The following is a 14,684-nucleotide window of genomic DNA, read 5'->3' on the forward strand; positions in this document are numbered from 1 at the left end:
TAACATATATGGGCAGCGGTTACCGCCAAAATTAGTAAATATACAATCCATTCATAAACAAGTCAGTCAGTGCATAGCATTTTAACGCCGTCTAGTCTAAAACTCCATCCTGTCCAATATATTTGCATTCAACGCATTGTATTTTGAAACCATTTAATACAAAACTTCATTCCATCCATCTAAACATGGAACGATGCATTGAAAAACTTGTTGCGATGCACCGTAATATGAAATCATCCAACAAAACATGATACCATGCAGCTCAATGTGAAGCCACACTACTGGATGCACATACCATTAAACATGGTTTAAAACCCTGTAAAATACCCATTAAAATAGGAAAAACCGTTAATTAACCCCATTAATTCTTGCATCACTTTATTTAACAGGTTTCACAATATTAATGGGTTACATGTTAAAATACCATTAAAACACCCATTTTTGACCATGAATCATGCCATTAAAAATTTAGTTTGGTAGCTAAAAAAGTTAATGGCTTTGAAAAAATAGTGAAATTCTGTATATTTTAAATTTAACAGGATTATTCATGGCCCTTAAAATTGATTTAATGCCCATTACATGTTCAGGTTCTGTACGATTTCATTTAAGAGTAAACTTAATGGCCCTTAACAGAAATGTGATGCCCATTAAATCCTACAATCTGTAAAATGTGATTCGTATATTTTCTTTTTTTGGGGGTTTTTGGCTTGCACTCCCATTGAATGCTTATAATTCCCGCCCCATATTGTTCTAAAATGGACTTTTAATCACAATAAATACATACTACGCACACATCGTCTATAATATATCATAATGTTATATTTAGTTGCATTAAAGTTATTTCCCCTTGATGCAGTTACGCCATTTATTTCAAATGTTTGCCAAATAGTGTTCCTATAAAACATCAGATTTATTTCAATGAAAGTCGGATGAAAACATATTGATTTATTTGATAACATCAATCTACATTATTTTGGTAAGGATAAATACGTATTGATGCATGCCACTTTTTCTGGTTTATTTGTTTTTCCTGTCCAAATAATCAGCATTTGTATAAGAAAATGGGTGGGATAAGGAATTCACATTATAAAATGTGTTCAGACCAGTTTAGATTTTCAAATTTTCCAATCCATGAGTGGAAACTAAGGTTTATAGAGAAGTGACGGTACACATGATTGTGAAGATGTACAATCTGATTTAAATTCATTTTGGGCATGAGCAGATCAATAGCTTCTTCCTTCCAATGAATCAACGAGTGTGGTACGCTTGATTGGGGAGGGGGGAAGCTACTTGTGATGTAATCCCTCAAGCATTTGTTCTTAACTGTTTAAGTGCATGCACCTGAGCACAAAGTACTGAAGTAGAGCTAAATTGTGATTGCCCATTGTGCGCTGACATTGTCATCAACAGCTGCTTTTTGATTACACCTGATGCCTAATGTCTGTTCCAATAAAAACTTGGTCAGATTGTTTGTCAATATTATAATGTTGAATAGTTAAAACTACCCACATGGTCACTTGATCTATTAAACCGGTACGTGTAAACCCTTCTCAGTACAACACAATACAATACAATACCCATTTATTTTCTCATTTCATATGAACATATGACAGAATAAGGATACAATAAGACAAATGTTTGTATGAGGCTGTTACATGTGTTTACATTACAAGATAATGAGAGAAAAAAGAAGAAACAAATATTCTTCTAGCATTTTACAAAACAGTACATATGTATAGATACTATTACATGTGTAGTAATACGTAATTTAAATCAATACGGCAAATATAAATATGAAGTTGATTATCTTAAGATGTCTAACTCTGATTGCAAATTTTCATGGCCCTTAATTTGATATACATTTGTACCATTAAAATATTACGAACCCATTAAAATTGAATCTGACATATTTAATGAGACCATTAATCAATTTTTTAATAATTAACGGCCATTAACAGAGTATTAAAACCATTAATGGCCCCATTAGTTCTTACTAATTAATGTGGTATTAAGGGGTACTTTTTTAATCGCACATTAATTTCATGCCAATTAAAATTTTTCATGGAGTTTTAAGGAGCCTGTTAACATATTTTAATGGTTCATTTTAAGCAGCTTTTCATGGCCATCAAAGTCATTTTAACAAGGTATATTTTACCAGGGTTTTAATATACTTATTTCATGGCTTTTTAATGTATGGCATTAAAACTATGGTCATGAAAATCCCATTAAATAGTAAGAAGTAATGGGTGAATTTTAATGGTGACCTGTTAAAACTCTGTTAAAAACGTTTGAAAAACTTATGGCCAATTTCATGACCCTTTTAATGGCATGTGCATCCAGTAGTGCCATTTAACATGAGTACGTGCAGTGTAAAATGAAATGATTTATTACAACTTGACGCCGTCTAATGCATATTGAAACCGCTTTGTGTAATTAAGAGCGGTCACGTATTAAAACCTGATGCCATGCATTGCAATGTGAAGACAATTAACGCAACATGAGTTCGTGCAGTGTAAAATGAAACGATTCATTAAAGCTTGGCACCGTCTAATGCATACTGAAACTGTGTTGTGTGATTTGGAGCGGCGTATCAAAATTTGATGCCATGCAGCCAAATGTGAAGCCGTTTAACGAAAGACGAGTACGTGCATTGTAAAGGGTTAATAAGACTATCAGTTCATAAGTTTGACCTGTTATAAATATAGAATCTGGATCAGTTTTACATATGAATATCTTAAAATTTGTCCTAAAACTGGCCTTGTGGTAAAATTCTAACATTTAATTTAACACTGTTCCTGCGATTTATCTGAATATTATAAGGGACCTTATTTTCGTGAAACATCTTTCTTCTTAGTTTAAACTTTGTCAGAAGTATACTTCGTGAAACAGCCTCAGTAATAGAAATAATAATGTTAACATGTTTATGTTTATCAGTATGTCTAAATTACATGTACTTCACTGTGCAATGTTTTGTCAATTTTTGTTTGTTTATTTGTTATTGTTTTTTTCGGGGATGGTTGGGGCGGAAGATCTTATGCCGTTTCTAAACAGTATTTCATTTACGTTGGACAGTCAGTTTTCTGGATTTCATACAAGTATTAACTTTATCTCCACAAGTATCTGCTAAATGGGAGGAAATAAAAAGGACAATAAGAGGAAAAATAGTGACGAATCTATGAACGATGAGCGAAAATCAGGTCGGTATACGCAAACACTCAAGGGAACAACTGTTGTTAGTAGCATTTTGAAAGAGACAAATTCAGTGTTATTTAGAAGAAAGATGTTTCACGAAAATAAGGTCCCTTTTAATATTTAGATAAATCGCAGGTACTGTTTAAAATTAAATGTTAGAATTTTACCATAAGGTCGGTTTTAGGACAAATTTTAAGATATTCATATGTAAAACTGATCCAGAATCTATATTTATAACAGGTCAAACTTATGAACTGATAGTCTTATTGACCCTTTACAATGCACGTACTCGTCTTTCGTTAAACGGCTTCACATTTGGTTGCATGGCATCAAATTTTGATACGCCGCTCCAAATCACACAACACGGTTTCAGTATGCATTAGACGGTGCCAAGCTTTAATGAATCGTTTCATTTTACACTGCACGAACTCATGTTGTGTTAAATGGCTTCACATTGCACTGCATGGCATCAAGTTTTAATACGTGACCGCTCTTAATTACACAAAGCGGTTTCAATATGCATTAGACTGCGTCAAGTTGTAATAAATCATTTCATTTTACACTGCACATACTCATGTTGTGTTAAATGGCTTCACATTGAGCTGCATGGTGTCATGTTTTGTTGGATGATTTCATATTACGGTGCATCGCAATAAGTGTTTCAATGCATCGTTCCGTGTTTAGATGGATGGAATGAAGTTTTGTATTAAATGGTTTCAATATACAATGCGTTGAGTGCAAATATATTGGACGGGATGGAGTTTTAGACTAGACGGCATTGAAATGCTATGCACTGACTGACTTGTTTATGAATGGATTGTATATTTACTAATTTTGGCGGTCACCGCCGCCCATAAACATACATATATAATTTAGCAACGTTTGACATGCCACAACTGGCAATTCCTACATGCATAGACAAAATTTCAAATATATTGTGTCGTATAGTAGAACTTTTATTTTCATGCGGTTTTATTTGATAGCTGACTGTGTAAGATCGTAAACAAACAAAGAAGAGTTCTGATCTACCTTGTGCATTTTTTACTATTTCAGGGGCCATAACTCTCAAAATTGGGGGCAGACCCAGATGAAAAATAGGAGGTGCCCAAGTTCATATCATGATTAAGACTCATGCAAGGTTTCATTAATCTACATCAAATACTTTTTGAGCTAGGCGTGTCATAAGGTGAAAATGTGCATTTTTGACTATTTCAGGGGCCATAACTCTGGAAATGGGGGGCTGAGCCAGACAAAAAATAGGAAGTGCGCAAGTTCATATCATGATGAAGACTCATGCAAGGTTTCATGAATTTATATCAAATACTTTTTGAGCTAGGCGGGTCACGAACTTCGGACGGATGCACGGACACGACCAAATCTATATGCCCCCATCAATCATGGGGGGCGGGGGGGACACAAAAACTCTGCAGGTAATACTTACCAGCATCAGCTGGAATTTTTAAATACAGCTTTTTTAGAATTATGGAATGAAGTAATACCGTACTTTGGGATATTTTCGTCATGGTTAATTTTTCGCCTATTTCGCCACCCATATGAAGTGGCGAAAATATAACGCTCAAAAATATACCTATGTCCAAAATTTGACACCATATAAACGTTAACACTACAATACCTGTTTATCTACATTGATTATCAATTGCAAATACCTGACATCGGGTATAAAAGGACAATTTCTTTTGTTTTACCTGTATTGTTACAAAAACAAGAAACCCGAGATTTTCTCACCTTGACCAATTTTTATTAAATCTATTGAATACATGTAGTTGATAATTCATGGGCGGTTAGAATTTCGATACACTTACTGTACATGGTTGTCACAGTGTGAAAACAAACATGTCTATTCTCAAATATTTTCAACAAAACATTTTAACAAATTTTATTGCTTTTATGTTTTAATACAAATTGCAATAAATTTCAGTATGTATATACCAGATATAATAAAGTCACTTGTACGCAGTTTGTGTTGTTGGATAATCGCAGAAAAGTAACCTAACTTGGATACTCTTCAAAATGCGGGTAATGTAACTAATGTTGTTGGATTTTGATGAAATTTTTGGGCAAATTTTCGCCACCTATGTAAGATGGCGAAAAATACATACACCAAAATAAAAGCACTACATTTTGGGTTAAAAGGGCGAAAATTTGCCAACACGAAAATATCCCAAAGAACGGGAAATGGGTAATGATGTATCAACGATATTTTTTGGTCAACTGATTATCGATTCCCATTTTTAACAAGAGCTGTCAGTGGACAGCGCGCTCGACTATTCTCAGTGCTTGATAGTATAATATAAGCAATGAGTAAAATTTTAACATAACAATAAGCATTTTCTAAGTCGAAAAGGGGCCATAATTCAATCAAAATGCTTGAGTTGCCTCCTCCTTTTTACAGACTGGGGTCATGATGGTAAACAAGTATGCAAAATATGAAAGCAATATCTCAATGGACTTTGAAAACATTTGGGGTTGTACGCAAATTTTAACATTTATTCTAAGTCGAAAAGGGGCCATAATTCAGTAAAAATGCTTGATAGAGTTGCCTCCTCCTTTTTGCAGACTGGGTCATGATGGTAAACAAGTATGCAAAATATGAAAGCAATATCTCAATGGACTTTGAAAATATTTAGGGTGGTACGCAAACTTTAACATAATTTTATTCTAAGTAGAAAAGGGGCCATAATTCAGTCAAAAAGAGTTGCCTCCTCCTTTTTACGGACTGGGGTCATGATGGTAAACAAGTATGCCAATTATATGAAAGCAATATCCAGAGCTCCAGATAAGCTTTTGGTGCAACTTGGAAATTACCCATCACTTTTTATTTGAATTGGGTATTGGAAATCTGAAGTGGGTAAAAATAATATCATTACCCAGCCTTTTCTGAAGTAATTGGGTATTTGCTAAAATCAGTTGGGTATTTCACCAATCTCGCACAAATAATTGAGTATCTTTTGCTTACAGTATACATGATATATATCATTAACAGGATTTACTAACTACATATGATAAAAGTACTTTAATGGCACCCTTTAATGTTAATACAACTAGAATGTGTCTGTAGGACACAGGGTGTGCCCCACACTGGTACATTTGTCACAAATAAGGGGAAATAATTCAAATGTTTGCATTCTTAATTGGGTATAGCCTCAAAAAACAAGAGCTGTCCCTAAGACAGCCAAGCTCGACTATTCGAAATATTGTCACAGAAGCAGGAAATTATTACCCAAAATGTTAAATATCTAAATAGTTTTAAGTTCGAAACAGGAAATAATTTGACCAAAATGCATATCAGAGTTATGGGACTTGATGCTATCAACTAGTTTAATAACCCCGAAGAAACATGTTAAGTTTCAATTCCATACCTGCATTAGTTTTGGAGATAGTAACTTACATGTAAAACTTTAACCAGAATTTTCCAAAAGGGGGCATAATTTGCTCAAAATACATGTTAAGAGTTATGGAACTTGACCCAGTGAGGTTGGTAACTGACCTAGAAAAAGAATAAATAAGTTTCAAAGCTATATGCCTTTTGGTAATAGCTGTATGTACTTGCACGCAAAACTTTAACCAGGATTTTCTAAGTCCAAAAGGGGGCATAATTTGCCCAAAATACATGTCAGAGTTATGGGACTTGATTCTCTCAACTAGTTTTATAACCCCGAAGACACATGTGAAGTTTCAATTTAATATCTGCATTAGTTTTGGAGATAGTAACTTGCATGTAAAACTTTAACCATGATTTTCTAAGTCCAAAAGGGGGCATAATTTGCTCAAAATACATGTCAGAGTTATGGGACTTGACCCAGTGAGGTTGGTAATTGATCTAGAAAAAGAAAAAATAAGTTTCAAATCAATATGCCTTTTAGTAATAGCTGTATGTACTTGCACGCAAAACTTTAACCAGAATTTTCTAAGTCCAAAAGGGGCATAATTTGGCCAAAATACATGTCAGAGTTATGGGACTTGACCCAGTGAGGTAGGTAATTGATCTAGAAAAAGAAAAAATAAGTTTCAAATCTATATGCCTTTTAGTAATAGCTGTATGTACTTGCACGCAAAACTTTAACCAAAATTTTCTAAGTACAAAAGGGGGCATAATTTGGCCAAAATGAAGGTCAGAGTTATGGGACTTGGTGCTATCAACTAGTTTTATAACCCCGAAGACACATGTGAAGTTTCAATTCAATATCTGCATTAGTTTTGGAGATAGTAACTTGCATGTAAAACTTTAACCAGAATTTTCTAAGTCCAAAAGGGGGCATAATTTGCTCAAAATACAGGTTAGAGTTATGGAACTTGACCCAGTGAGGTTGGTAATTGACCCAGAAAAAGAATAAATAAGTTCCAAAGCTATATGCCTTTAAATGATAGCTGTATGTACTTGCATGCAAAAACTTAACCAAGGTGTGACGCCGACGCCGACGCCAGGGTGAGTAGAATAGCTAGACTATTCTTCGAATAGTCGAGCTAAAAATATGAAAAGGATTCATTATTCTTTATCATATACTTTTTGAACTATGAGCATCACAAACAAAAAATCCACTATTTTTGCTATTTCAATGGCCATAACTCCATAATAAACACTAAGATTTTTAAGAAGAATGCCGAGTGTGCAAGGTCACATTATGATAAAGACTCAAGCAAGGTTTCATGAATTTACATTAAATACTTTTTGAGTAAGGCACATAATTAGGTGAAAATGTGCATTTTTTTACTATTTCAGGGGCCATAACTTTAAAAATAGGGGGAGAAGCCAGCAAATAAATAAGAGGTGTGCAAGTTCATTTCATGATCAAGACTCATGTAAGTTTTCATCCATTTATATCATATACTTTTTGAGCTAGGTGCGTCACAAGGTGAAAATGTGCATTTTTGACAATTTCAGGGGCCATAGCTCTGAAAATAGGGGACGGAGGCAGATAAAAAATAGGAGGTGCACAAGTTCATATCATGATAAAGACTCATGCAAGGTTTAATCAATTTATATATAATACTTTTTGAGTTAGGCGCGTCACAAGGTGAAAATGTGCATTTTTAACTATTTCAGGGGCCATAACATTCTTAAAATAGGGGGCAGATCCAGATGAAAAATAGGAGGTGCACAAGTTCATATGATGATAAGACTCATGCACGGTTTAATCAATTTATATTAAATACTTTTTGAGCTAGGCATGTCACAAGGTGAAAATGTGCACTTTTGACTATTTCAGAGGCCATAACTCTAACAAGAGGACCATGATGGTCCTGAATCGCTCACCTATCCCCACATGACCCAGTGTTGAACTGAGTATGACGTCGTTATTTCTATTATTTGACATAGTAACCTAGTTTTTGAGCATATGTGACCTAGATATCATCAAGATAAAAAATTCTGACCAATTTTCATGAAGATCCATTGAAAAATATGGCCTCTAGAGAGGTCACAAGGTTTTTCTATTATTTGACCTAATGACCTAGTTTCTGAAGGCACGTGACCGACTTTTAAACTTGACCTAAATATCATCAAGGTGAACATTCTCACCAATTTTCATGATGATCTCGTGAAAAATATGGCCTCTAGAGAGGTCACAAGGTTTTTCTATTTTTAGACCTACTGACCTAGTTTTTGACCCCACGTGACCCAGTTTCGAACTTGACCTAGATATCATCAAGGTGAACATTCTGACCAATATTCATGAAGATCTCATTAAAAATATGGCCTCTAGAGAGGTCACAAGGTTTTTCTATTTTTTAGACCTACTGACCTAGTTTTTGACCCCACGTGACCCAGTTTCGAACTTGACCTAGATATCATCAAGATGAACATTCTGACCAATTTTCATGAAGATCCATTGAGAAATATGGCCTCTAGAGAGGTCACAAGGTTTTTCTATTTTTAGACCTACTGACCTAGTTTTTGACCCCACATGACCCAGTTTTGAACTTGACCTAGATATCATCAAGGTGAACATTCTGACCAATATTCATGAAGATCTCATGAAAAATATGGCCTCTAGAGAGGTCACAAGGTTTTTCTATTTTTAGATCTACTGACCTAGTTTTTAAACCCACGTGACCCAGTTTCGAACTTGACCTAGATATCATCAAGATGAACATTCTGACCAATTTTCATGAAGATCTATTGAGAAATATGGCCTCTAGAGAGGTCACAAGGTTTTTCTATTTCTAGACCTAATGACCTAGTTTTTGACCCCACGTGACCCAGTTTCGAACTTGACCTAGATATCATCAAGGTGAACATTCTGACCAATATTCATGAAGATCTCATGAAAAATATGGCCTCTAGAGAGGTCACAAGGTTTTTCTATTTTTAGACCTACTGACCTAGTTTTTGACCCCACGTGACCCAGTTTCGAACTTGACCTAGATATCATCAAGGTGAACATTCTGACCAATATTCATGAAGATCTCATGAAAAATATGGCCTCTAGAGAGGTCACAAGGTTTTTCTATTTTTAGACCTACTGACCTAGTTTTTGACCCCACGTGACCCAGTTTCGAACTTGACCTAGATATTATCAAGGTGAACATTCTGACCAATTTTCATGAAGATCTTGTGAAATATATGGCCTCTAGAGAGGTCACAAGGTTTTTCTATTTTTAGACCTACTGACCTAGTTTTTGACGGCACGTGACCCAGTTTCGAACTTGACATAGATATCATCAAGATGAACATTCTGACCAACTTTCATAAAGATCCCACAAAAAATGTGACCTCTAGAGATGTCACAAGGAAAAGTTTACGCACGCACAGACGCTACGTGATCACAAAAGCTCACCTTGTCACTATGTGACAGGTGAGCTAAAAATAGGGGGCGGAGCCAGACGAAAAATAGGAGGTGCGCAAGTTCATATCATGATAAAGACTCATGCAAGGTTTCATCAATTTATATCAAATACTTTTTGAGCTAGGTGCGTCACAAACTTCGGATGGACGCACGGACGAAAGCAAATCTATATGCCCCCACCACTCATGGGGGTGGGGGGGGGGCACAAAAATGTATTTAAAATTGTAATGAAATGTGATTTATTAAAACAGTACAGTACTGTCCAAATGCAGTCGGAGATCAATTCATCCACAATACTGAACGATGTGTTCACCGCAATACGAGTTCTCCCATAAGATGTCATCCAGTATCGGTGACACTACATCATCACAAACAGATAACTATCATTGCTTAATAGCAAAATATCACACTTATTTGTTTGCTAGTGCTGCACCAAGGTTTTTGTGCGACCTCTTTACATTTTATTGGCGTAGAATTGTTTACAAAGCGTCCAGAAAACACCGACCAGCCAACTGAATGGTCCTGTGATTTTTCCGATAAACTGCAACCTGTTCTGCGGTAACGTATAACCAGTCAGTTGTCTAGCGGTTAAAGTCTCGTACCTGTTCTAGTAATAAGAAAAATGCGATACGCAAGCGATTTTTTATGAATTGGGTATTAGGAATTTTAATTGCGTTTCAGTACGCACACTGTATGAATTCAATTGGGTTTTCTGCAATTTTAATTGCGTAAATACGCAAATACGCAGCTTATCTGGAGCTCTGCAATATCTCATGGACTTTGAAAATATTTGGGGTGGTACGCAAACTTTAACATTTGTGTTACGCTCACGCTAACGCTCATGCCGATGCCAGGGCGAGTAGGATAGCTCCAGGGCTATTCTTCGAATAGTCAAGCTAAAAATCGATATTTTACAGGAAAAAACTCTGTCCAGATAAACACTCTGAAATAACTTTTCTGCCTGCAAAGATGTGGCCTAAGTAACAGAAGTTGTCTAAAAAGGTCATGTCTTAACTTGTACTGTAGCAGTCTTTATTAATTTTTATTTATTTCATACATACAAATAAACACAATCAAACAGTTATATGAAAAGTAGGCAATAAAACAAAAAATAACATTAACTTATAAATAACAAGAAGATATATAGCATTCACCTGAACAAACAGGTTGTTAATCTAACTTTATAATCGATACAGCTAAAAATATTTCAGCTCAGAAATATTTATATGCTGTTAGGATCTCTGAGCTGAAACGAATCCCATATTGAAACCTAACCAGGAATCATGCCAGAAGTCTGTCACGCTATAATTTCATCAAATGAAATGCAATGGACTCACCTTTTACTTTGAAGTATTTCTAATCCTTTTTTCTTTTGATCTGGCATAAAATAATCCATGCAACATTATTTGAACATAAGTTATACACACAAGTTTCAAACTGGTATCCTTGTCTGCAACATTTTGTCCGGCATTACAGTTGTCACATGATCAGAGTACTCTTCATTTTGAAAACCAATAGACGATATAGAATAATTATTTATTGACCTTTTCTGAGAACATAAACATTTTAAGCAGTCACACATTAAACCGGAATCCACCTAAAAACCGGAATACACCGGAATACACTTTCCATAACCGGAATACACCTGTATTTTTTAAGTTAAAGGTATTTTTGAAGGGTTTTTGATATAATTCAATCATATTATATCATAAATAATTAACATACGAAAGGAAAATAAAATACGTTTACGCAAAATGATTTTATACGAGAATGAAGTTCGGCGACCGCGCAGGAAATTTCCATAACCGAAATACACCCGTATTATATTAATAAATGGTATTTTTGTAGGGTTTATTGCAGAAATCATTCGTGTATAATATAAATAATAAGTTTACAAAAGGAAAATAAAATACTTTAACGCAAAACGATTTTATACGAGATTTGGATTTGGCGAGCGCACAGGAAGTTTCCATAACATAAATGCACTCGTCCTTTTTTTAAAAATAAATAGTATTCTCTTAAATAAACACTTTTTATCATTTTTTTTAAGTTGTAGAACCATATTCAATCAGATTAAATATGAATGAATATTTGAGAGAAGTTTATTAAAATTTAATTCTGTATACGAGATTATAACTTTACGATCTTACGGAAATGTTTTACGCTTACGTCGCTATGACTAGATACCGGAATGTTGATTATTAAAATTTATTTAATTGTTTCTTCAAATAATAAGAAAATAATTTAAGACAAAAAATATCAATATTCAATTTTAAATGAATCATAAACAAAATACGGGTCCCAACATAAACCGCGCGGATTGGAAAGGGCTTAACATGATCGGAAAGGGCATGTCACATGTTTATTATTGAAACTTATTTAATTGTTTCTTCATATTTCATTTAACAAATAAAAAAGAAAATAAACTATGAATGATAAAATAGCAATTTTTGATTTTTAAATGAATTATAGACAAAATACGAGTGGCATAAACCGCGCTGATCGGAAAGGACATAATGTTTTAATATTTTATTTTTAACATGATCGGAAAGGGCATGTCACATGTTTATAATTGGAAATTATTTAATTGTTTCTTCATATTTCGCATTTCGTTTAACAAATAAAAAAGAAAATTAATTAAGAAAAAATATCAATATTCAATTTTTAAATGAATTATACACAAAACACATGTCAGTGCATAAACCGCGCTGATCGGAAAGAACCGACCGTATGTTTATTATTGGAACTAATTGAATTATTTCTTCATGTTTAATTTGATAATTTAAGAAGAAAATAAATTACAAAAAATCAGTTTTCAAAAGAATTATATTTTGTTTAATATATAAATATAAAAACGTTTACTGCGCTTATTTCCAAAGCACAATTAAGATCCTTTGAATATATGCAGCGTAACAAACACGTGCCTCTGATTAGTCCTGATAGAGTTTGATTGGATTATCACACCTATTGATTATATCAATTAATCAGTATATTTGTAAGCACACATATGCGACATGTGACAAATAATGTCTGACAAGGTAAGTGTAGTTAAATATGATAAGCTTTTGTTTAATTTCATACTTGTCGTTATACATTGTAATTGCAAATTGAAGAAAAACAGGTACATTCAGTATAATTTTTTATTTTTCATGTACTTTAACGTATCAATACTAATTCAATGTTTTGCTAAAACAGCGATGTATTGTAGATTTAAACATTTTCATTCCTCCTTCCTTCTCTCCAGGATGCACTAAGTCTCGATCATAATGTATCGGGTATCGTAGTCGTTTTCCTGTATCAACATAGTCTTCCTTTAAATACTTTTTCAGTGTTTCATTTACAGAATTCCTTATTTTGTTAAAATCAGTTTTATTAATTCCAGGCCACTCCGGAAATTTAGGAAAAGTGTTTTTACGTCGTTACTTTACCAAAATTCAGAAATTACATCGTGAAAAACGTCAACAAACTTATTATTTGAATTGACTGGAATTTACCCGGGAATCGTAAAGATACAAAACACCATGCCGGTAATTTTCCATTCGACGAGCACGTGCGACCTATCGTAATATCTAATTTACATCGCTCGACGTTACTTTTGTTAATCAACACGTACAAAAAAAAAAACGCGCGTAGTGTATTCATTTTTTAATATTATCGCTTCAAGTTTTCAATACCGCTTAAGAAGTAATACAGTTTGAATTCTATAACGATTTTAATAAGATATCGACAGTAATGTAGGGAAAATTCTATAAAAACGGTCGAATTTTCACATAATTATTTGTAAAACTTCGAACAGCTCGATCTTAATTACTTATTTCTTTCTAAAAGTAAATAAATGATACATACTATGGCCATAAAATTCAGACTTTTGACCAGAAAGTACAAAGAACAGAATAAAAAAATCTTAAATAATGAAAAAGCGGCAGCAGCAATTTAAATAAAAGGAGTAAAACGATTTTTGGCAAACAGATTTCTGTTAGTGTATGTGACCTCGTGAACGTAAATAGAAATGTGGTTTTAAATAAAGCAATACGATGTCGTTGCGGATTTAAATGCATCTTTGTACATGTATATTTTTATAAATTAATTATTTATTTTAGATATGATTGATTTCTATCATAAACCCTAAAAATACGATTTATTTAAAAAAGTACGGGTGTACATTAGAGAATTTTAGGGCATGAAAATTCATTTACGAATACGCAAATTTCCAGTGCCTTCGCCGATTTTCAATCATGTACAAAACGATATGCGCAAAAGTATTTTAATTTCATTTTGAAAATCAATTATTTATGATATATATTTTTGAATTCAGTCATAAACCACTTCAAAAATAGCATTTGTTGAAGAAATACGGGTGTATTTCGGTTATGGTAATTTCCCGCGCGGTCGCTGAATTTCAATCTCTTATAAAATCGTTTTGCGTGAACGTATTGTATTTTCCTTTGGTATGTTGATTATTTATGATATATATGATTGAATTATATCAAAAAACCTTCAAAAATACCTTTAATTAAAAAAATACAGGTGTATTCCGGTTATAGAAAGTGAATTTTATCGAAAATGGTTATGTTTATGAGCATGGCAGAAACAGAAGAGACAGGGATGTTAGATGCTAGAGAAGCTGTGACTGCTATGAAAAGTAAGGCTGTTAAAAAATGGAACAACAAATACTTATTATCAGAT

Source organism: Mercenaria mercenaria, unplaced genomic scaffold (assembly GCF_021730395.1).
Source record: "Mercenaria mercenaria strain notata unplaced genomic scaffold, MADL_Memer_1 contig_3515, whole genome shotgun sequence".
Classification (NCBI taxonomy): Eukaryota; Metazoa; Mollusca; class Bivalvia; order Venerida; family Veneridae; genus Mercenaria; species Mercenaria mercenaria.